At 34.4% G+C, this 26547-nt stretch overlaps 3 non-coding genes across 3 annotated transcripts; all 3 read right to left on the minus strand.

Annotated features, from left to right (window-relative positions):
• Positions 1–2591: 2591 nt before the first annotated feature.
• Positions 2592–2787, minus strand: LOC149512438 (U2 spliceosomal RNA). Its single transcript, XR_016332207.1, has one exon. It is a non-coding gene; the product is annotated as a U2 spliceosomal RNA (small nuclear RNA).
• A 7344-nt stretch (positions 2788–10131) lies between these two features.
• On the minus strand, positions 10132–10331 carry LOC149512439 (U2 spliceosomal RNA). The gene has a single exon (XR_016332214.1). It is a non-coding gene; the product is annotated as a U2 spliceosomal RNA (small nuclear RNA).
• A 5667-nt stretch (positions 10332–15998) lies between these two features.
• On the minus strand, positions 15999–16195 carry LOC149512440 (U2 spliceosomal RNA). Its single transcript, XR_016332210.1, has one exon. It is a non-coding gene; the product is annotated as a U2 spliceosomal RNA (small nuclear RNA).
• Between the last annotated feature and the right edge of the window lie 10352 nt (positions 16196–26547).

Genomic DNA, 26547 nt, shown 5'->3' on the forward strand with positions numbered 1-26547 from the left:
TTTGTATTTTTTGACAACTAATGCCCAAAACTGTTTGCAAATTTTTTTTAAAAAGTTTAGATTTTGGTAAGAAACTAAGCCAGGGTTGATCTTAGCACTCATTTGTGGCAAATCTTGAATTCTATTTTTGTTTACAGGAGAGCATAACCTTTAGGGGAAAAGGGGAATTGCTGAATTGAAACCAAAATTTGATATCCTCTTAGAGCCTAATTGCCTAACAGGCCAAGAGACGAAGAAAGTCAAAACTTGAAATTTGATTTTGAGAAGAAATTAACTAAAATAGCAATTTGACTAATAAAAAAGTCTATATGAGCAAGATGTGTTGTATCTAAGGAGTTAAAGCCAAAAACGGGTCACTATTAATGATATTTGAATTTTTTTTTATATCAAGGTGACAAATTTATTGATTGAATGAATTCCTTATCGATGATTTAGTTTCATTGATAAAATTAAAAAATTAATTTGATTTTTGTTAAATTTATATAATTTTGATTTAACACTTATGACAATACTATTGATTTTAAGATATGATTGATGGATATAGTAAATAAATAAATAACAATGTGATTTTAAGTTTTATTAAATTATAATTCATATAATTAGGTTATTAGACCAAAAAATAAATAAAGTTAAAAATTTTAGTTAAAGGCCAATTTAAATATATATATATATAAATAATAGATTTAAAATTTTTAAAATTTTTGGGAAGGCTAAGGCCCCTCAAGCTCCTATCATAAACTGCCTATATAGCATTTACATGTACTCCTAAGAAATTTTAACATTTGAGAGAAATTGGAGAGTTGAATACTTTTCATTTTGCTTTATTTAGAAATACAATAAGTCAAATTCAAACCGAAGCATGTGGCTTAATGTAGTGTAATTATCCACTTGTACATGTTATATATATTTATTGCATTACATATAAATACATAAAATAATAAATATACATTTGATTTTTTTCACATGCAACTACAACAAAAAAAAAATCAATTTATTTTATCACATAACTCTTTTTTTGACTTAGTTTTTCAAAATTTTTCACTTATTTTTTTTTTGTTCCAGTCACATAAGAGTGTCCAAAATCTAGTAATATAAATCCATTCACAGCTAGGATGAATAATCCTTCAAATTTAAGAAAACTTAGAGCCGCCTCGTGTTATAAATTTCTCATAGGCTTTGCCTTCCAGAAATTGCAATAACAAAAAATTGCAACCTTCCATTCTTCCTTTTATTGCATTCTTTTGTTTTAAGTTTGAATATCTCTAATGAATTAGATCAAGTTTTAGTCCCTTGTTGGGATTTGAGTTTAAAGGGACAAGAGGCTTTTCTATGCATACCATTACCCAGCATGTTTCCAAATAATGAAAGGGATGATGATGATCAGTTCTTTGATGATGCTTACATGGAAGATGTGGCCATATTCACTAATGATGATATTATAGAGTTTCTTGAGGGGGGCTCTTGTTGATATCGATCCTCCAAAGATGATCAGACCTGCTAGTAAATCAGTCATTTGAGGGTTGGAGAAGGTGAAGATTGATGAAAGATCATTAGTGTCGTGTTTGGTGTGCTTTGAAGATGTTTCAATAAATGCCTGCCCTACTCCCATGTTTATCATACATGTTGCATTGTTAAATGGCTTGAAGAGAGGAATACATATCCATTGTGCCGCCATGAAATGCTTGTTGTGGATTTTGATCTAAATGTCCCATTGCCTGCCATTGATTCTATGTAGATTCTAAGAACATGATTATTACTAATTGATTTCAATGTCGTTTATAGCATGTATTTATTATGGTTATGTTTTATTTTCTTTTTGTTTCTTTTGAACAATTTGTTTGTAATCTTAAGGGTACCCAAACTAAAATGAAATTGTCCATTTGGTACCCAACCCTAAACTCTATTCACCCAAGCCCTTATGATACATGATTATTAAAAGATATACCAAACTTTTGGTTCTGATTATGATGTTTTTCTATTTCTTATAATCTGTTATTTCTATACATGACCATGCTCTCTGCAACTATTGATATAAATTTTTGTTGATTAATTTGTTTTGTTATGCACGGTTTTTGAATAATCTTACAAGTGTTACAGTTATGCTATACCTTTGAGACCAAGATTGGTCCTAAAGAACATTGTTCAGTCAACCAATGTTTGATCAAATCAAGTGGACACTTTACAGAAACCAGGTACATACAGAATGTTGAGTTATTATTCATGAGAACAAACATGAGAAGCTAGAAACCAGGTACATACAGAATGTTGAGTTATTATTCATGAGAACAAACATGAGAAGCTAGTATTTCAACAAAATGAATTGATATGAAACTAGATCCAACTTTTAATCATCTAAGACTTTGCAATACTTATATATCTATTACACTTTTTGCAGAATCAAACTTTGTCCGTATTGGGTGTTTACAACATTCTTTTTCAGTTCGATGTTCTGTTCTTCTGTCTCTTTGTCTAGTAGCTTAATATAATTTGAGAAAAATCCTCTGTTTTTCATACCGTATGATCTTCAAAAATTTTTACAGAGATTTTCTCGTTCAACAGAGCGAAGACAAAATCCTTACCAACTCAAATTGATGGGGTGTGTCAGGCCCGTGCTATAGTGCAACGCATGGGCGACACTCAAACACCCCAGTAGCAAGCTACTGTTATGAGCCCTCCCCCTCAAAAAATTAATTTAATATCATGTGGGTCAATGACCCACGTATCAGATATTAAACTGATAAGAACAGATACTACACTTGATCTTAGCCAAAAGGCCGAGAAAGGTATGCTTAGAAAATGTTCTCAACTTCTCTTTTATAACTTGCCTCGCCCAAACCCTTTTCAACTGTTCATAATGTGGGATAGAGAACTCAGCCAAATGCAGGTGAAAGCTGATTGCTAGTACTTTGCAAACTCTCCAATAGTTACCTGCATATCAGAGCAAAATCTGGCAACAAGAACACTCGTAACAATTACCATTTCCTTGGGAGATTATTTATTAATAATTTGTGTGTTCAAAATGGTATTTGGCATCTGCTTTGAGAAGGCAGTAACGTAATCTATAGGTATAACTTCAATGTCTGGTTTTATGCTGTGTTTAGCTGCGATATCAGTCATCTATTGAGTCTCCTTCATCCTTTCAATCATGCTTCCTCCGACTATCTTCCTCATACAATTCTTTTTAATTTCTCAGTTTTAATACCAAATTATGTCCGGTACTGAAAATATACTATAATAAAAAACATTATGAACTTAAGATATCTATGCAGATCTCACATCATTGTTACATAACATATTAACAATAAATTTTTTATTATATATTTATTGTATAATGTATAAATACATAAAATAAGAAATATAAATATAAATTTGATTTTTTTCACATGCAACTACAAAAAAAAATCAATTTATTTTATCACATAACTTATTTTTTTCTTTTTTTTTTGGTTCCAGCGACATAAGAGTATCCGAAATCTAGTAATACCTAAAATCCATTCTCAGCTAGGATGAATAATCCTTCAAAATTAAGAAAACTTATAGCAGCCTCTTCTTTTATGTTATAATTTTCTCATAGGCTTTGCCTTTCAGAAATTGCAATTACAAAAAACTGCATCCTTCAATTCTTTTTTTTTTTCTTTGTTTAAGTTTGAATATGTCTAATGAATTAGAGCAAGTTTTAGTTCCTTGTTGGAATTTGAGTTTAGACGGACAGGAGGTTTTTTTGTTCATACCATTAGCCAACATGTTTCCTGATAATGAAGGAGATGATGATCAGTTCTCAGATGATGCTTACAGGAAAGATGTGGTCGTACTCAATACTGATGATGATATTACGGAGTTTCTTGAGAATGCTCTTGTTGATGAAGATCCTCCAAAGATGATCTGGCCTGCTAGTAAATCTGCCATTGAAGGGTTGGAGAAAGTAAAGATCGATGAAAGATCATTAGTGTCATGTTCGGTGTGCTTTGAAGATATTTCAATCAGGACTGAAGCCAAACGCTTGCCCTGCTCCCATGTTTATCACATAGGTTGTGTTGTTAAATGACTTAAAGAGAGGAATACATGTCCATTGTGCTGCTATGAAATGCTTGTTGTGGATTTTGATCTAAATGTCCCATTGCCTGCCATTAATTTTGATGTGGATTCTAAGAGAATGACTGCTGCTAATTGATTTCAATGTCGTTTATAGTATGTATTTGTTAGGGTTATATTTTACTTTATTTTGTTTCTTTTGAAGTTGAACAATTTGTTTGTAATCTTAAGGATACCCAAACTATAATGAAACTGTGCATTTGGTATCCATACCTTAAACCCTAATCACTGAAGTCCTTATGTTACATGATTATTAAAAAATATAACAAACTTTTGGTTCTGATTCTGATGTTTTTCTATTTCTTATAATCTGTTATTTCTATACATGGCCAAGCTGTCTACAAGTATTGATATAAATTCTTGTAGATTAATTTGTTTTGTTATGCAGGGTTTTTGAATAATCTTACAAAAGCATGCAGCAGTTTATACTTTCTGACAGCTTTTGAGACCAAGATTTTCCCTAAAGAACATCGTTCAGTTAATGTTCAATCAAACCTGTTGAACACTAGCTTCTCAGATTTGATCTAGTTTATCAATGCAGTAGCAAGCATTCAAGGGTTACTCTGAAGTAGGCCTTCAGACTCAAAATATTACTGCTAATATATGACATGATACAATCGATTATCTACAGAATGGACATTGACGAGCTTTAAAGGTGAAAAACAATGTTGTTTCAAGACTGTTTCCGACACCGGTTGTACCTGACTGCGCAGCCGCACTCGTTTTAACATTATGGTCTTGGAGACTGGGTGGTTATGTTAATTTCAACATGATTTTTTACCTTCCATTATGATAAAGTTTTCTCAAATTAAAGCCTGCCTTTCATTGTTTAATATGAAAAGGGATAGCAAGAAAATACAAGTGTTTACTATATTCAAGAAATTTCTCATATATATATATACACATATATATATTGCTATAATAACATATTATTAGTATATGTTACTAAGAATTCTGTGGAAAGTTAGGAAATTGTTTCCACTAATATCTTGTCTCATCTACACACTGGACAGACACAACATATGTCGTTCTTTGCTGAAATCTTTATGGTTTCATTGATGGATACTTTCATTATTATTTTTTTTTATAAAATCCATTAAAATACCAAATAATAAATAATAAAAATATCAATAAAAAACCTTAAGTTATTTAAAAATTTATCATTACTAATTTCACTTGTAAAAAGAGTTCCTTATATATATTTTTTTGAAAGGCAAATATAATTATTGAATAATGGAGCCGAAAGTACAAAACAGGAGTAACTAAAAGGGAAACTCCATAGAGCAAATGACAACAATTTAATGGCAACAATTACAGCCAAGCTACCATGTCTTGTGATCGAGAGACCCCTGCTTTGGCTAGTCCATCAGCAATAGAGTTAGCAACCCGAGGGATGTGACTGAATGAGACTCCTTTAAGATTACTTTTAAGCATGTCGATGTGATTCGCAATGTGCTTCATTCGCCAAGGACCCCGGAGCTGCCACTAGCTCAGAGAACTGCATTAGTAGAGTCACTTTCCAAAACCAAGTAGTGAGAATTAGCCCATTCTGAAAAAGCGAAAAAACAAAGACCTTCTTTGATAGCCATGAATTCAGCAAAGTAGGAGTCCTCATTACCGATGAATTTAAAAAAAAGAAAAAAAAAACTCCTTTAAAAGAGCCATGGTGGTCTCTGAAGACTCCACCTACAGCAGCCGGCCCAGGTTTAACATAAGCGGACCCGTCGGTATTAATCTTCATAAAGCCAGGATTGGGACATGTCCGACTGACTGCAATGTTAGCTCTGGAAGTAATGGGAGGGAAGCGGATATGTTTTGGGGGTTAAGAAGAAAGTCGTTGACAGAAGCAGCTAGTGAGGACCATTTACCTTTGCTCAATTTTGCGAGTCGCACTTTTATTATACCAAATTGCTGTATAAAGTCAGGTGCTTTACCTTGGAAGATGGTCTCGTTTCGATGAAGCCAAATAGACCAAAGGATCGCGAAGAAAAGCATTCCCCAGATTCTGTTGTTTTGATTAGGATGGAGAAGATTTTACCAAGAAATAAAGAAAGAGGATGCATCTCCTGGGATGGCCCAAGAGACTCCCCATACTTTACCATATGCCATCCAAACTTTCCACGGGAATTGGCATGTAAACATTAGGTGATTAACAGATTCAGCTTCAGTTTTGCAGAATGGACAAAAAGCTGAGTTGGATACAATAAGTCCTCTCTTTAGAAGCTCTGTTTTGACTTTTGACTGCCACCTTGCCGTTGATAATCTGCCAGCAAAAAACTTCAACCTTGGGGGGAGCAATTCCAGACCAAACCGCTTTTCATATGTTGTTTGAGTGGAGTGTCTTATTGTAGAAATAGTAGCAGAAGGTTTTCGATGAGAGGGCTTATATTGTATACATAGGCAATAAAATTCAATACCAAACACCTACTGTATGGAGAACAAGGGATTTGGTAAGAGATTTATACACATATTTTAAACAAATATTTAGGTGTTCAAACCGACTCAGTTAGGTGCAAATTATGCATATAATACATTTTTTAAGCCTTTTTTTTTTTGGTATTCGAGGTTAAAATGGATTGAATCCTACTCACTATTAATCAATTATAACAAAAAATTATGTAGATATTCATTCCTTTGTAAGTTTGAATTCTACGTAATATTGTAATGAATCATAAGTAATTTTGCATTATAATTAATTACAATACAATAATTTTCAGTGACATGTTATTTTTTTTAAAATTTTATTAGTATTATTATTCATTGTTATATTAAAGTCAACTAATCGATGATCAAAGTTTGATTTCATAATTAAGTCCTTGAATAACCTAGATGAAGCACATCTAAATAAGTATGTCATCTGCTTTAAGAAGATGTCTTGCCCTTCACTAAAAGAAGAACTCACCCAAAGCCACATCAGTAACTTGTTAATACAATTGTTTTAGAACTGATCAACTGGTATCTAATTTACTTGAAATCATTAAATACAATTTATACTTGTCTTAGATCATTAAATGCAATTCTTATACACTCACATGAATCTTCTTCGAATTTTATGCGGATATTCTATTAACTGTCAACTATCCCAATCAAACTATCACCATTGTCCTCACACAAGAGGTAAATAAAAAATCAAATACTCAAGGTAATATACAAAACCTAACACTCTCTAAACTTTTTCCATTGAAGCTTTCCACACACACTTTACCATTTCGTCTTCCTTATTTTCTTACCTTACCTTAGACATCATACTAACTTGAGCGTTCAGAGCAACAATTCCGACACCCCCTAACCATATTTTATAAATACAGGTCACAGCTATCTTTTTCTGCGGTCTTACTTTCCTCTTGCCAGTTAAGACATCAAAAAACACCATCAATATTATTTTAAATATATTGAAGATTAAAAAGTCATGCAAGTATATCTCAATTAATGAAATATTACATAAACAAATAGAAATTACAATCCTAATCGACCAACCTCAATACACGTATAATCATAATCTAGGAATCTCAATTTAATATTTTTGAAGAAAGTTTTTCTTTCCAAAAAAAAAAAAAATCCAAGTGTACAATTCCATGACCATTAAACAAGAAAAAGAAGGAAGGGTCCCTCAAATTCAAACAAAGATGTGTTTGTCTTATGATTTCCCAGATTGACACTTTTTATAGTGCTTACAACAGGTAGAAGTATAATAAAATTTCAATAATTCAAACACAAATTTGGGGAATTGGGGAATTTTGAGAGGGCCAAAACCAGGGCCACACTTTCTCCAACCAGCTGTGACCAACCAAGATAAGTATTTGCCATTTTGCCATGCATTATCATCATCATATTCTATTCCAGGTTCCAGCTTCAGGTTTTTCAATAGCTTTGGCCAGTTTCATCATTCATTATGTGACAATTATTCCACCCTGATTTGTATTTTCTGACAACTAATGCACAAAACTGTTCGCAAATTTTTTTTAAAAATGTTTAGATTATGGTAAGAAACTAAACCAGGGTTGATCTTAGCACTCATTTATGAGAAAGCTATTCGGTGGTTTAGTGAAAAATTATTATTATTATTATTATTATTTACGGGAGGGCATAACCCTAAGGAGAAGAAAAAATCTTGATTCCAAACCAAAATTTGGGGTTCTTTTAGAATCTATTTGGCCACCGAGTCAAGAAAAGGATAACGACAAATCTTGAAATTTGATCTTGAGAGGAAGTTAATTAAAAATATAATTTTGCTAAGAAAAAAGAGAAATATAAGCAAGATATGTTGTATCTAACATGAGTTGTACATTCAACGTTAAAACCAACAATGGGTCACCATTAATCATATTTGAATCTCACATTCTTTTATATCAAGAAGACGAGCTTACCATGGAGTCAATCCATTGTTGATGATTTAATTTTATTGAGAAAATTAAAAGTTTAATTTGATTTTTATTAAACTTATATAATTGTGATTTAATACCTGTGATAATATTATTGATTTTAAGAATTTATAAATTATGATTGATGGATATAGTAAATAAATAAATGACAATGTTATTTAAGTTTTATAAAATTATAATTCATATAATTAGGTATTAGCCCAAAAAATAAATAAAGTTAAAAATTTTTAGTTTAAGGCCAATTTAAATATACATATATATATATATTTATATATACACACACATATGCGCCAAGGATTTTTAAAATTTTTGGGAAGGCTAAGGCCCCTCAAGCTCCCATTATGAACTGCCTCTAGAGCTTTTACATATAATCAAATTTCTCCTAAGACATTTTAACATTTGAGAGAATTGGAGAGTTGAATACTTTTCATTTTGCTTTATTTAGAAATACAATGAGTCAAATTCAAACCTAAGCACGTGGTTTAATATATTGTAATTTTTCACTTGTACATGTTATATATATTTATTGTATTATGTATAAATAGATAAAATAAAGAATATAAATAATAATTTGATTTTTTCACATGCAACTACAAAAAAAAATAAAATTTATCACATAACTCTTTCTTTGACTTATTTTTTCTCATTTTTTTTTCAGCCACAAAAAAGGGTCCAAGTAATACTTAAATCTGTTCACAACTAAGATGAATAATCCTTCAAATTTAAGGAAACTTAAGAGCCGTTTCCTCTTGTATTATAAATTTCTCATAGGCTTTGCCTTTAAGAAATTTCAATTACAAAAAATTGCAACCTTCCATTCTTCTTTTTATTGCATTCTTTGTTTCAAGTTTAAATATGTTTAAATATGTTTGATGAATTAGATCAAGTTTTAGTCCCTTGTTGGAATTTGAGTTTAGAGGGACATGATGCTTTTCTATGCATACCATTATCCAACATATTTCCTAATAATGAAAGGGTTGATGATGATCAATTCTCTGATGATGCTTACATGAAAGATGTAATCGTATTCGATACTGATGATGATATTATGGAGTTTTTTGAGGATGCTCTTATTGACAACGATCCACCAAATATGATCAGTCCTGCTAGTAAATTGGCCATTGAAGGGTTGGAGAAGGTAAAGATCGATGAAAGATCATTGGTTGTGTGTTCAGTGTGCTTTGAAGATGTTTCAATCAGGACTGAAGCCAAACGCTTGCTCTGCACCCATGTTTATCGCACAGGTTGCATTTTTAAATGGCATAAAGAGAGGAATACATGTCCATTGTGCCGCTATGAATTGATACACTGACTCAAATGAAACTAAATCCAACTTAAAAAAAGGCAGCAAAACTTTTAATCATCCAAGACTACAATACTAATACGTTTATTACACCTTTTGCAGAATCAAACTTTACGTCCATATTGGGTGTTTTCAACAATCTGTTTCAGTTCTATGTTCTGTTGTATTTTTAGTCTCATGTCTCTTTGTCTAGCAGCTCTGAATATTTTGTAGCTTGCCTCCTAATTTAAATATAGAAAGCACCAAACAATTTGAGAAGAATCCTCTATTTTTCATACTGCTTTGATCTTACATACCTAACAAAAATCTTCTTATTTAACAAAGAGAAGCAAGAATCCATTTCAACCAGAATTGGTGGGGTACGCCTGACCCGTGTACAACGTTTGGGCGACACTCGAAGACTGACCGTGTAGTAGTGCAAGCTACTGTGATGGGGCCTTTCTCCCTCAAAAAATTAGTTTAACATCATGCGGGTCAATGACCCACGTATCAAATGTTAAACTAATAATAACAGATATTATACTTGATTTTAGCCAAAAGGTCGAGAAAGATATGTTTTGCGAATGTTCTCATAACTTGCCTCGCCAAAACCCTATTCAACTGTTCATGTGTGGGATAAGGAACTCAGCCAGTGTGTCACGGGTCGAGACTTAAGCTCCGAACCCGCGCGGCTCTGAGACCTGGGCATTCACCCTTTCGACGTCCCAGATCAGCCTTCCTGTCACGGTTCACACCTTTGTGAGGTATTGTCCGCTCTGGCTCCCCTAGCCTCACGATTTTATCCTTCAAAAGGCGCCTCACAAGGTAGAGATGATGTGAATCCTTATATACCCCAGTGACCTTCCTATTATGTTCGATGTGGGATTCAGAACTCTTTCTTAGGTCCATGACATTCTCCCCCACCCAACCTCGTGACGCCTTCATCACGGAGGCTGGCCACCCTGCTTACCTTCCTCGAGGTGCTTGACGTGGATCGAACGGTTTAGGACTGGTTCTGATACCACTTGTCACGGGTCGAGACTTAAGCTCCGAATCTGCGCGGCTCCGAGACCCGGGCATTTACCCTTCCGACGTCCCAGATCAGCCTTCCTGCCACGGTTCACACCCTTGTGAGATATTGTCCGCTCAGGCCCCCTAGTCTCATGGTTTTGTCCTATAAAAGGTGCCTTACAAGGCAGAGATGGTGTGAATCCTTATATACCCCAGTGACCTTTCTATTATGTTCGATGTGGGATTCAGGACTCCTCCTTAGGTCCGTGACATTCTCCCTCACCCAACCTCGTGACGTCCTCGTCACGGAGGCTGGCCCCCTGCCTACCTCCCTCGAGGTGTTTGGCGTGGATCGAACGGTTTAGGGCTGGCTTTGATACCACTTGTCACGGGTCGAGACTCAAGCTCTGAACTCAAGCGGCTCCGGGACCCGGGCATTCACGCTTCCGACGTCTCAGATCAGCCTGACCGCCACGGTTCACACCTTTGTGAGGTATTGTCCGTTCTGGTACCCCTGACCTCATGGTTTTATCCTACAAAAGGTTCCTCACAAGGCGGAGGTGGTGTGAACCCTTATATACCCCAGTGACCCTCCTATTATGTTCGATGTGAGATTCAGGACTCTTCCTTAGGTCCGTGACATTCTCCAGCACCCAACCTCGTGACTAGGGGTGTAATCGAGCCGAGTCGAGCCCGAATAGTGAGAAGCTCGAGCTCGAGCTCGACTCATAACTCGGGGCTCGATACTCGGCTCGAGCTCGATCGAGTTTTATTTTTCAAGCTCGAGCTCGATTCGTGATTGAATTCGAGCTCGCTCGATTAAGCTCGATTAATATGTAAAAAAAAACTTTATTCGTATACTCGATAAGAGTTCGATTATTCATGCTCGAACTCGAACTCGAAATATTTTATTAACTAAAATAATAAAAATATATTTAAATATAAAAGCTCGATTAAGCTTGCGAGCTACTCGAGTCGGATATAAGAATACTCGAATTCGATTCGATCAATAAATCGAGCTAATCGAGCTCGAGCTCGACTCGATAATAATCGAATCGAATTTGAGTTTTCTTCTAATCGAATCCGAATAGCTTGTGAGTACTAATGTATAATTTACACCCCTACTCGTGACGCCCTCGTCACGGAGGCTAACCACCCTGCCTGCCTCCCTTGAGGTGCTTGGCATGGATCGAACGGTTTAGGGCTGGCTCTGATACCACTTGTCACGGGTCGAGAATCAAGCTGCATGGCTCCGGGACTCGGGCATCCACTCATCCGATGTTCCGGATCAGCCTGACCGCCATGGTTCACACCCTTGTGAGGTATTGTCTGCTCTGGCCCCTTGGTCTTACAGTTTTATCCTACAAAAGGTGCCTCACAAGGCGGAGGTGGTGTGAACCCTTATATACTCCAGTGACCCTCCTATTATGTTCGATGTGAGATTCATGACTCTTTCTTAGGTCCGTGACAAGTGCACTAACATGTATCTTTTCATGACCAGTGAAAGCTAATTGCTAGTTATAACTGAGCAAAATCTGGCAACAAAAACACTCTAACCATTTCCTTGGGAGATTATTTATTAATAATTTATGTGTTCGAAATGGTATTTGACATCTGCTTTGAGAAGGCTAGGTTCATATAATCTATAGGTATAACTTCAATGACTTGTTTTATGTTGCGTTTAGCTACAAAATCAGTCATCTATTAAGTCTCATTCATCCTTTCAATCATGCTTATCTTTCTTCCTACCGTTAAGGGTATAATTCTTGTTAATTTCTGTCTTGATACCAAATTATGTCCAATACTAAAAATCTATCCTCTATATATTAAAAGTATCCCTAAAAGTTTAAGAAGTTGACAGCTGTCCTGACTTGTGGGTTTCGTGGGCTTTGAGATATGAGGAGTGGGTTTATGTTTAACTATCATTTTCTTTTTTTCTTGGTGTGGTGAGCTTTAGAATTTGTGGTATCTTAATTATTGTTTATTGAGTAGGATTTATTTTGAGTTTTGTTTGAGAGGGTTGAGGGCTCAGCATTATCGGTACTAGCGTTCAAATTCATAGTCACTTCTAATGATGTTGTATAAAACCTTCTTTAAAGAGCAGCAAAGTGAAGCCAATTATTGATCCTAAAGGCATTTTTTCTTTCTCTCAAATTGTCTAAAGACTTTTTTATGTTGAAATTAGAAGAGTTACAGGAAAAATGCTCATATACCAATCCCATGAGACAAAAAAATCCATGTAAAGTACCTAATATAATCCATTCATAGTATTTGATATTCAATTATGAATTTTAACTTTGGTTATATTAAGATATGAAATAACAAATTTTTTTAATAAATTAAATAATCCTCTCTATACTCTTAAAAATATGTGTCGAGTGTGTAGAGAATTTATAGTTAATTCTATTTAATGTTTATTTTTATTTACCAAACATAAATAATGAAATTTAAACAGTTTAAATCCTATCATATTATTCATAAAATAAATCTCTTTTGAATTTTAAAATATAATATTTAAATTGGTGTATAAAACTATATACATTAATTTACATGATTTCATCTTACATTACTGGTGTAAATATTTCTTAAACTTATATTGACTTTTAAATAAGTCAGAGCAATTGATCAGTTTGGTTAAGTCAATTATAAAAACTTAAAAATTGATTAAATGAACTTCATCTGTTCATGAAACCAAATTGACTAATTAATAGTACGAAAATAAAAATTAATCAAACTTACTTAAATCAGTTGGTTTCATCAATTTTGTTGGTCCTTTAATTTCCAGTTAGTTTGATCAAAAGGTTATTTGTTGTAACTAATCATTGTATTATCTTTTTTAATTTAACTATTTCCATCCTATGATTTTGAATTAATCCATGTGTGGATAATTAAGTTGGTCAAATTATGCAATAGGTATTTGTACTTTAGTTAAATGGTGAAATTAGTCCCTTTATCTTAATGTGTTCAAGTTGGATCCATATACTTCATTTAATTATTGAATTTAATCAAATTATTAACGGTTCAAATTTTTTTCGATAAACTTTATGATGTGGTATTTTGACTTTTCTAATGTGATATTTTTGCTTATATGATGATTGATTTTGTTGACATCTAAAATCTATGTGATCAAATATGATAATATGGCAAAATTTTTTGATATGACATCATTTTTTTCATGCTAACTTTTCTAAAATTGTATAGCTTATTCCAATACTTTGGTTAAATAGTAGAATTAGTCTTTCTACCTTTATGTATGTTCAAATTTGATCCCTATACTTAAATTAATTATTGAATTTAAGATTTGATCTAAAATAAGTAAAATAAAACTAAAATAAAAGACAAAAAAACTTTTCAATACAAATAGATTAAGTCATAAACAGAGTCATTGCATAGGTCAACACAAGCGTTGCACCTGACTCGTCTTCTAAAATAGCGTCGTTTCAACCTATTAAAAAAAAATTTTAATCTTCCTTTTTTCTCCTCTCTCATCCTCATTTTCCTCTTACTTTTCTTTGTAAGTTTTATTCAATGAACTCATATTTTAATAGGATTTCTAGAAACCAATAATTGAAAAATTCAATGTTCATAAAAAATTTATCCAAAAAAATAAAAAATTGTCAATACCCAAAAATTGATTATCAACACCACCATTTTGTATCATCATCTAAAGCAAAACTAAGCATAATATCCTAAAAGTTCTAAACCTCAAACCCTTAAAAAAAATTTCTCAATAAAAAATTATTTCTAATTGTTTTTGCTAGATGTCTTTATTTTTGTTGTATTATCTTGTAGATTGTTGTTACATTCTCAAAATTTTTTCAAATCAACTTTTCCAAAAAACATTTCATATTTTGCTTAATTTTTAATATTTTTTTTTTATTTTTTTTACTTTAACTTCTTGACTTTCACTAACTAAACAATAAAAATAAATAAATAAAATAATAAATAACATATTTTTAGATTTTTAAATTTGAGCTTAAAATTTAATTTCACAATTAAACTAATTGATCTAAAAATGATTTTAGAACCTAATGTCGAGATGATATTTGAAACCCATTTAATATTGAAAAAAGGTTTTCAAAAAAAGAAAATGTCTATAATTGCTTTTATTGTTGACTGTGTATCTAAGTTTATTGATTATGATTTTTTGTATCTAATTTTTACGTTTTTGTCATTTTAAAAGTTTTTTTTATATATTTCAAAAATATTATAAATATAAATTAACAAAAAATGAAAATAATAAAATAACTAAACAATGAAGAAAATATATAATTTAGTTTATGTTAGGCTTATAATCTAATTTGAGATTAGCTCAATTTGTCAAATTAAGTTCAATTAATAATTCAAATACTCAAAAAAATTTTATCTAAATATGAAAAAGAATATCATGGTCGAATTAATAATTTATGTTTTTATATGTTATTTTAGGTCAAATCTTAAATTCGATAATTAATTGATATATAAGGATCAAATTTAAGTGCACATTAAGGCAGAAGGATTAAAAGTTGGTGTGGAAAAATGACAATAAGTCAAAAAATTTTACCACATCATCATTTTTTACCACGTGGACTTTACACATCAATAAAGATAACAGTCATGTAAGCAAAAATGTTGCGTCAAAAAAGTAAAAATGTTACGTTGTCAATTTTAACAGAAAAAGTTTGAACGATTAACAAATTGACTAAATTTGACAATTAAATGAATAGAAATCCAATTTGAACAAATTAAGATAGAGAGATTAATTTCACTATTTAAACTAAAGTATAGTATCTGTTATATAATTTGACCTAAATAAGTTCATCACACAATAAGCACTTTCCACCCCACTCATCTCTGTCTATTGCCTTAAATTCATGTAAGATATAAAAAACAAATTCTAGGAGCAAACAAGAGAAGCTAGTGTTAGTATTCACGAGAGCAAACAAGAGAGGCTAGTGTTTCCAACAAAATGAATTGATACACTGACTCAAATGAAACTAAATAATACATCTATTACACCCTTTGCGGAATCACACTTTGTGTCCATATTGGGTGTTTTCAACATTCTGTTTCAGTTCTAGGTTCTTTGTATTTTTTGTCTTCATATCTCTTTGTCTAGCAGCTCTGAATACAGAAAACATCAAATAGTTTGAGAAAAATTTTGTTTTTCATACCGCTTTTATCATACGTACATTTAACAGAAATTTTCTTCTTAAATAGAAAGAAACCAAAATCTTTTTCAACTAGAATTGGTGGGGTGCGCCTGGCCTATGCAGCAGTGCAACGCATGGGCGACACTTGGAAGACCCCAATAGCAAGCTACCGTTATGGACCTTCTCCCTCAAAAAACTAATTTAATATCATGTGGATCAATGACCCACGTATCAGATATTAAACTGATAAGAACAGATACTACACTTGATCTTAGCCAAAAGGCCGAGAAAGGTATGCTTTGAAATCGCTCTCAACTTCTCTTTCATAACTTGTCTCGCCCAAACCCTATTCAACTGTTCATGATGTGGGATAGGGAACTCAGCCAAGACATGTATCTTTCGATGACCAGTGAAAGCTGATTGCTAGTTACCTGAATATCAGAGCAAAATCTGGCAACAAAAACACTAACAATTACCATTTCCTTGGAAGATTATTTATTAATATTTTGCGTATTTGAAATGGTATTTGACATCTGCTTTGAGAAGGCACGGTTCATATAATCTATAGGTATAACTTCAATGTCTTGTTTTATGCTGCGTTTAGCTGCAAAATCAGTCATCTATTGAGTCTCCTTCATCCTTTCAATCATGCTTATCTGCGTTCCTGCCGTAAAGGATAAAACTTGTTAATTTCTCAGTCTTAATACCAAATTATGTCCAATACTGAAAATATACAGTCAACTTAACGCATCTCTGCTTCGCAGATGATTTACTAATATTTGCAAAGGGTAAGTTGGATTCTGTTATTGGTGTAAAGGAGGTGCTGAAGGTGTTTTACACCTTTTCGGGCCTACAACTTAACTGTGAGAAAAGTGAGTTATATTCAACAGGAATTAATAGAGAGGAGCTCAGTACAATATAGCAGGTTTCTAGTTTTAAAATTGGATTGCTGCCTGTTAGACGCTTGGGGGTACCTTTGGTTACCTGGAGGCTCAACGGAAAAGATTGTGCGCCACTATTGGACAAGATCCCAGCCAGGATTAAAAGTTGGGCAGCTAGCATTTGTCTTACGGTGGAAGGTTGCAGCTAATCCGGTCTGTGCCGTTTAGTATGCAAAATTATTGGTCTAGGCAATTCATTATACCAAGGCATGTGCTTAAGAAGATAAATCAACTATGCTCCAGTTTTTTCTGGAAAGGGAGAGAAGGGTCAGCGAGGGAAGCTACATTGAGCTGGTGTGCAATTTTTTTCCCTAAATCTGGAGGACTTGGTCTTAAAGATATAGTATCTTGGAACCAGGCTTGTCTCATGAAGAATATACAGGACGTTTTTATTAAAGCTGGTTCAATATGGATAGGACGGCTAGAAGCTTATGTTTTGAAAGAGAGGAGCATCTAGCAGGCTCCAGAACAACAAAACAGTAGCTGGAACTGGAGGAAGCTACTTCAGCTTAGATAGATTGCACGGCAATTTATAAAGATAGAGAATGGAGTTGAGATCTGGCCTTTTCTAAGCAACACCTAGTCAGCTGCTATAGTATGAAATATGATTAGGCCGAAAAAAGAGAAGGTTGAATGGCATAAACTCATGTGGTTTCAATACCATATTCCAAAGCACTCTATGATCTTTTGGATGGCGATATTAAATAGACTTTCAACAAAGGACAGGTTGAAAACGTCGGGAATTGAGGTGGATGACAAATGTTGCCTGTGCCAGAGAGAAGACGAAACCAGGGAACATTTGTTCTTTGGATGTGATTATTCAAAAGAGATTTGGCAGAAGATATTACGGAAGTGCACGATCTTTAGGGGGTGGAGAACTGGTCTGAAGAGTTGAGATGGGCAGTGAGCAAATTGAAGGGGAAAGCTTTGATCTCCATCATATTGCGATTAGCCTGGAGTGCCAGATATCGGATATGGAAAGAGAGCAACAGCAGGATGTTACAGGTCCTTGAACACATAAAATATGCTGTGAGACTTCGATTATAGGGACTAAGTCAGATTGCTACGGATACAGTAGATAAGATGATGTGTGATACGTGGAATCTTAATGTTGCCATGATAGAATAGGCAGCAATTAGAGATGCATTTATTGATGGTTTGTAAAAGACAGTTGGATTGTTGTATTGCAGTAGAATTCTGCTAGCTTGATAAATAAAATACAAATTACCCAAAAAAAATACTGAAAATGTACTATAATAAAAAGTATTACGAACTTAAGATATTTACATAAATCTCACTTCACTCTTACATGATATATTAACAATAGATTTTTTTATTATATATTTATTGCATTATGTGTAAATACATAAAATATAAGATATAAAATTAAATTTGATTTTTTTCCCAAGCAATTACAAAAAAAAAATCAATTTATTTTATCAAATAACTCTTACTTTGACATTTTTTTCTTTTTTTTTTTTCAACCACATAAGAGTGTCCAAAATCTTGTAATACTTAAATCCATTCTCAGCTAGAATGAATAATCCTTCAAAATTAAGGAAACTTACAGCCGCCTCTTCTCTTGTATTTGTAGACACCTAATTGGGTCCAGGCCTAGATCAATTAGGCCTGGCCCAAATGGGTAAGGCCCAATTCAATTTTATCCTGTGTTATTATTTTTTTCTCTTTCTTTTGTATTTTATGTATTTTATTATTTATTATTATTATTATGTATTAATATATGTATATATTTATTTATTTATTAGATTAGATTTATATGTATTTTATTTATATAGTTATATATTTATTATTATATGATTATTATTATTATTTTGTTTTGTAATATATTTTTGGGTTTATCTTATTTTATTTGTTATTATTATTTTTTTTAAATTATCTGTCAATTTTATCTGATTTTTTCCCGATTATCAGATATTATTTTTTTTATTTTTTTTATACTATAATATCTTTTGATTTATCTTTTCTAATTATCTAGTATTTTTTTTATTTTGATTTTTATTTTGGAGGGCTAAGATTAAAAGTTGAAGAATCCCACTGTGGAGGGGAATTCAATCAGAAGAGTTCAATTGGATTCAAAGATTGAATCCCCGTCCAAGGAGGAATTGGGATTGATCAGGAACTCCTGATCAACCCCTATAAAAGGCACCTCCTGGAACAGATAAAGAACACAGAGAAAACAGTGAGCAAAGCTACTGAATTTGAGAGAAAAGAGGTGTATAGAAGAGTTTTCGAAGGCTAAAAAAGGTTGAGAAGAGTTAGGATAGCTGTAGGGATCGGAAATAATTTTTTAGAAATTTTTGGCGAAAAATTTTTCTGGAAATTTCTGGGAAATTTTCAGATTCCGACGAAAATTCCGGCGACATTTGAATTTTTCGACAACAATTCCGGCGAACATTTGAAGTTTCCAGCGACCAACCCAGTTTCCGATGAAGAATCCCAGAAACCGGTGATCTTCCGGCCAACTTCCGGTGAAATTTTCCAGATTTTGGCGAAAATTTCATCGGAGTTCTTCGGCCTTTTAGAAAGAAGGGAGAGGAAAAAGGAAGAAGAGAGAGAGAGGGGAGAGCGTTCTGTCGAAAAACAGAGGGAAGTGCCTTTTATACCCTCTCAAAACGACGTCGTTTTGGCCCTAAGTAACCCAGAGGATCCGCACGTTTTGTCGAGACCCGACCTGACCCGAGCGTCGACCCGTTTCCTGACCCGCGCGTGCCTGCCCCCCTCCGAGCCAAGCCGAGCCGAGCCGAGCTCCAAGCCGCTCCCCCCTGAGCCGTTTCTCTTCCTTAAGTCGAGCCGCTCCAGGTTTTTTTTTTTATTTTTTTATTTGATTTATTTATTTATTTTTATTTATTAGATTAGATTTATTTAATACTTTTTTATCTTTATCTTATTTTTATTTTTTTTCTTTATTTATTTTCACTTTTATTTTGTTATATTTTCTTTAAATAAAAATCAAAAAATATTTTTTGGGAAAAGTTGAAAGTATCAATTTTCCTTAAAAATAAAGTTTCAAAAAATATTTTTGGAAAAAAGTTGAAAGTATCAATTTTCCTTGAAAATAAAATTTTCAAAAAAATGTTTTTGGGGAAAAGTTGAAAGTATCAATTTTCCTTAAAAATAAATTTTCAAAAAATGTTTTTGGGGAAAAGTTGAAAGTATCAATTTTCCTTAAAAATAAATTTTCAAAAAAAATATTTTTGAGGAAAAGTTGAAAGTATCAATTTTCCTTAAAAATAAAATTTCAAAAAAAAAGGTTTTGAGGAAAAGTTGAAAGTATCAATTTTCCTTGAAAATTAAAGTTTCAAAAAATGTTTTTGGGGAAAAGTTGAAAGTATCAATTTTCCTTAAAAATAAATTTTCAAAAAAAATGTTTTTGAGGAAAAGTTGAAAGTATCAATTTTCCTTGAAAATAAAATTTCAAAAAAAAAGGTTTTTGAGGAAAAGTTGAAAGTATCAATTTTTCCTACACAAGAACAATCATTCTTTCCTTCCTTTCTATTTTGATTTTGATTTTTCTTTAAATAATCCGACGACGGAGCCTCTGCAAGTGAAACAGTAGTTTTCTTGCATACTCTTGAGGTGAGAGAATTTTCTCAATTTTCTGCTAAAAGTATTAGCGTCAATTGAGAAAAATTTCCAATAATTAATTACTTCGTAAAATTTTAAGGCTTTTGGATAACACAAATTATGCTGGTACCATCTTTTGATGGGCGTGGTGAGGGTGCTATAACCTTCCTCACACGTAACCGAACTCCCGAACTCTGTTCTGGTTAGTAGACCTGAACCTATTCTTTTAAGGGCCCTTAAACTTAGGTGTTCCCTAAAAGGACAGATTCCATAGGTGGCCAATCGCACCTAGATAAAAAAGATTGGTGGCGACTCCCTAAAAGTCAATGTCTAGCGATAGATCCCCAGATCTAGACGTTATGACAGCTTGGCGACTCCACTGGGGACTTTGAGAGTCAGGCCAGCAAATAATTTGTGTTATCCAAAAGCCTAATAAAATTGAACCATTTTTTTTTGTATATATGTGCTGCTATTCATGTTTTATTTACCTTGTTAATTATGTCATTCATATGCATGTGCATAACATGAGCTCTACACCCGAGCTCCGTCCCTCTAGGAGGGAGTAAAGTACCTATTGCTTTCGTGAGGTCTAATGCCTCCGCAGTGGCTAGCGAAATACTCCCACTCAAATTGAACCTTTTCCGTTTGTAGCCTGTAATGGGTGAGGATTAGGGTGCCTTACTAGTCTGTGATGGACAAGGATGTAAGGAACAATTTGAGGACCTTTAGACTTTGACCTTAAAACCACATATAGTGAACTTTAAGGGTGCCTAACCCATAGATAGAGCCATCACTCTTCCCTATTAAAATTGACCAAAAGCATAGGATTCATCCTTTTTACTTTGTGTGATGTCTAAATTTATTTAGTTATTTATTCTCTTTCTGGGTATACTAACCTTTTTTTTCTCTTTTGCATTGGTTTATGTGCATATCATAAAGTTGCATAAAGAACATTTGCCTAAAAAATGATCTTCAACAAATTTTTTCATGAACATCAATGAACACCTAGTTTGTTCTTCATCAGTATTAGCACCCTGTGAGACACCTAATGAAGTAAGGGCCCTGTCAGAAAAGACCTAACTGAAGATGGGAGATTGCTTGCCAATTGGGTATGAGTCTACTCTGTCTCAAGAAACATCTATCCTCCTCAAACAGAATAATTTAGAAGATTTGGTTGACATCTGGAAGAAGATGAGTCCGTCAAGATAAGAGCAGTTTTGTCAGAAACATGGGCATATAGCACACCTTCTAGCAGTGGCTGTTGATGATCAACTAATCAGAGCTGTAACATAATTCTGGGATCCTGCATACAAATGTTTCATCTTTAATGAAGCTGATATGACTCCAACCATCGAAGAATACTCGGTTTTGTTAGGTCTACACCTCAAGACTCCTGACAAGATATATGTCAAAAAATATAAGTCAGGATTTCGTAAAAGTCTGGCTCAACTCATGGGGATAGACAAGAAAGTTATGGATTCTCATACAAAGAAGAAACAGGAACAGGTTTGCCTACCTTGGAAATTCTTTCATGAGTTTTTGATGCAATATGCCAATGAAGAACGGGGGTTAGACATATTTGCCTTGGCTATATATGGATTGGTGATCTTTCCAAAGGTTTTGGGACATATCGAGATAGCGGTGGTTGATTTCTTTGAGAATGTGATCAATGGCTGTAATCCTTCAACGGTAATATTAGCAGAGACTATCAGATCTTTGAGTTATTATCGTCGGAATGGAAGGCGCTTCATAGGATGCATACAGTTATTGTACGTGTGGATGAAAAGCCATTTTGAACAAGGAAATGGTGCTTTCTCAAAGATTTACATCCGTAATCATTTTTTGATCAAAGAATTCTGTGAAAGTGGGTGGTCAAAACGAAAGTCCAAACAAGAATGGATAACTTTCTTACAAATGTTGGAAGGTGCCAGGGTGAGATGGTTAGCCCCGTGGATGAATCGTGAGCCTATGTTATACCAATGTGGGGATAGTACAATGGTTCCGCTTCTGGGTTTATGGAGAGTGACGAATTATGCACCACTCCTAGTGAGGAGGCAATTGGGGGGAGAACAGTTTATTCCTATGACTTATGGGTTGCATCAGTTAGATTTCTCTTACAGTGAGCTAAAGCATTTCAGAGGATGAATGAAATGATCAAAGCATGGAAAAATCCCCAAAGAGTGAGTCCTGGACCATTCACTGAAAAGGTCACCCCAGGTTACTTGGTTTGGAGAACAAAGAGAAGACAAGAAATGGTATTCACTTATGAAATCTCTCAACCATCAACAGAAGAAAAACTTGAAGAGACACCATCAGAGTTAGAGCTGGCAACAAAAGAATTTAAGTTTGAAAAGACCAAGTTAAAGAAAGAGATTCAGGAACTTCAAGAAGAAAAAGCCCAGTGGAAAGGTAGAGCTGAAAGTTATGAAGTTAAAGTTCACAAAGTTGCTAGAGAACGTGATACAGCTACTAAAGATCTAACAAAGTTACACCAGGAGCATAAGAGGCTATGTGTGAGAAAAAGGGCCAAAGAAATAATCATTGTCGAGCTAACTGAGGAAAATACAAGACTGAAGCAAGAGTATGCCGAATTGAAAAAAGAAAGTACCGAAGCACAGGCAGAACTTAACATGCTAAACAGTTATTTGAGTGGGCTAAGTCAAAGGTTGGAAGAACAAGGAGACCACATCGCTGCATTGGTTAGAGAACATAGAGAATTATCATACCAAGTCTGGTGTGGTAAAAGAGAGAACTTAGGAAGGCAGAAATACATTGAGCACTTAACAACCCAAATCCATAAAGGGGTGTGTAAGGCGAGAAAGATGGTGGAAGAGGCAGAGGCATTAAGACAAGTGGTGGCCCCAGTAGAAGAACATGGACAGCGTCTCTTGAACTTTATAGAAGAAGCCAAGGCCCAGTATGAACAGATCAAACAATTTTATAGTTATAATTCTAGGATGATAAACTCAATGTAGATCAAAGTTTTTAGAATAAATGAATTTTTTTAGTTGAATACCGTTTTGAGGCAAATGTTCTTTGCATACATGCATTTCTCATTCATTGCATTCTCATTCATTACACTTTAACCATGTGATAATCATACAAATTTACTAATTCTAAGATATGGTACTCAAGGTTCCAGGATAGCTCCGTCTAGTGAAAACCCTACCCATCGATTCAACACAAGATTCAGAGCAAGGCAAATGGAGCAGAAAAATTCCCAAAGATTTAAAAAGATAGAAAAAGCCCATGAGAAGATTGAAAGTGAGCTAAGCAAGATTCTGGAGGCTCTAAATAACATGAATAAGGGGAAAGGAGTTAAAGGAAATACAAGCCAGCAAGTTCCCCATTTACAAGAAGTGGCTGACCCATTGTACCCTTCAGGTTTTGGCCCACCTCAAGCCCAGTCTGCCCAAGAGGTCCCGTCACAACACTTCGCATATCCAACATATCCTGGAATGCCATCAGCTTTCAACCCTAGGCAGTATAATAGCTATATAAATCCTGTCTTCACTGAAAAGACAGCAGAACCAATTCCTGATCTAGATGATTTAAAAGAGAAAGAGAAGGAAAAGATGAAAGTGGAAGCTGAGGAAAGTTCCAAGATTAGCATGCTAGAGCAAAGGCTACGGGCTGTGGAAGGATTTAGCTTTTATGGGTCAGTTGATGCTGCTGGGCTCTACCTAGTTCCTGATGTGGTTATCCCCCATAAATTCAAAGTATCGAAATTTAAAAAATATGATGGTACAAAGTGCCTCAAAACCCACATCACCATGTATTACAGAAAGATGGTAGCTCATGCTCATGATGAAAAACTCTTGATGCATGTCTTCCAAGACAGTCTTACTGGCTCTGCGGCCAGATGGTATGTTCAGTTGGACAGAACTCGCATTCGTTCTTGGAGCGATATGGCATATGACTTTATCAGTCAATATTGACATATCATCGATTTGGCCTCCGATCGTTTGTCTTTGCAGAATCTGAAGAAAAAGTCAAACGAATCTTTTAAAGAGTATGCCCAGAGGTGGAGGGATATTGCTTCTCAGGTACAACCTCCTCTGACCGAGAAAAAAACTACAGTGCTATTTGTTAGCACTTTAAAACCTCCCTATTATGAAAAGATGATAGGGAATGCAACAAAGAATTTCACTGATATGGTAATCTAGGGAGAGATCATTGAGAGTGCCATTAAGAATGGCAAGCTAGAAGGAAATGAAGCATCTAGCAAAAGAATCTAAAAAAAAAAAGAAACTGAAGCTCAGGCTGTGAGCTTTGATAGACAGTAACTTAGAGGTTATTCACCTTACCCCCCACCAGAATATCCGTCATATCACCCTGTTGTAAATAATGCTTCCTTTCACCCATACCAACCATTTACACAACCACCATACCCCCAAACATATCAAACCTCTAATAGACCCCAAAATACCATGTACAGTTCTAACATTCAACCTACCCCAAGATCCCAAAATCGCCCAACTAACCCAATTGGTGGCTCGCGGGAGCAACGAACCACTCGTGAGAAACCCGTTTTTGACCCAATTCCAATGACTTATACGAAATTATATAAGGAGCTCTACAACAGTCATTTGATTGTTCCAAGTAAATTGAAACCCCTCAAGCCACCCTACCCTAAGTGGTATGATCCCACCGCCCACTGTGATTACCATTATGGTATTGCTGGTCACTCCATCAAAAATTGCACTACCCTGAAATATAAAGTGCAACGATTGATCAAGAATGGGATGATTTGTTTTGATACTGGAAGGATGACTGCGCCAAATGTTAGTGGCAATCCTTTGCCAAATCATAATGTGAATACTATAAGTGAAGAATGGGAGCGCCATGTAAAGAAGAAAGTGGTAGATATTAAGACACCTCTCGATCAATTGTTTGATGTCTTACGAAAAGTAGACATGATACAACTGGTAAGTCCACACAGCTATCATGGAGCATATATAGCTGGTACTAGTTGTAAGTATCATAGTGGGGCAGTGGGCTATTCCGTTAAAACCTGTGAGCAGTTTCACCAAGAGGTTCAAAAACTCTTGGATTCACATCACATAGAGGTCTACGAAAGAAAAGAAGACTTGAAAAATACTGAGGTGTACATGACTGATAGGCCTGAAAAGCTGTTTCCAAAACCGGTGACAATTCAGTGTGGGAACAAACCAAAGTCAGTCATAGACAAGCTCTTTCCCAGGCCGGTAAATTTTAAAGTCCCGACTCCTTTTCCATACGAAGATGATAAAGCTGTACCCTGGAGATATGGCTGTGACACTGTAGTTCAGGGACAGAAAAAAGAGGTCTCCAAGGTCGATGCTTTCAATATTACTGGTGTAGGAGGTATTACTCGAAGTGGGAGATGTTACACTCCAGAAATGCTAGAAAAAGCTAGAAGGGAGAAGGCTAAAGAAAGAGAAAGATGGAATAATCCAGAGATAGAGCCTGAAGAAGATCAGTCGAAGCCAGTATCAGAAAGGGAGGTTTGTGAATTTTTGAAGCTGGTAAAACATAGTGAGTATTCTGTTGTGGAACAGTTGAATAAAATGTTAGCTCGAATCTCATTATTATCGCTGCTGTTGAACTCAGAGCCACACCAAAATGCCTTGTTGAAAGTGTTGAATCAGGCATACGTGGCACATAACGTGTCTGTCGAATATGTGAACCACTTAGTTGGAAATCTAGTTATGCCAAATCACATTTCATTTAGTGATGATGAGATTCCTTTAGAGGGAAAAAGAAATGCCAAGGCTCTGTATATCACAGTCAAGTGCAAGAGCCATATCATAGCCAAAGTCTTTATCGATAATGGTTCTGGCATTAATGTCATGCCTATGTCAACTTTGGCAAGGTTACCCATTGATTACTCTCATATGAAAGACAGCCAGATAATTGTGAGAGCCTTCGATGGAACCAGAAAAGAAGTCCTAGGGGATATTGAGATGCCCTTACAAATTGGGCCATGCACCTTTAATATAAAATTTCAAGTGATGGATATCTCTCCATCCTACAGCTATCTGTTAAGAAGGCCATGGATTCACATGGCAGGAGCTGTGCCCTCTACTTTGCATTAGAAGATTAAGTTCAATATGGAAGGTCAATTAGTAGTGGTAGTTGGG

Source organism: Durio zibethinus, chromosome 22, assembly GCF_047325235.1.
Source record: "Durio zibethinus cultivar Kanyao isolate XHJ-2024 chromosome 22, ASM4732523v1, whole genome shotgun sequence".
Taxonomy (NCBI): domain Eukaryota; kingdom Viridiplantae; phylum Streptophyta; class Magnoliopsida; order Malvales; family Malvaceae; genus Durio; species Durio zibethinus.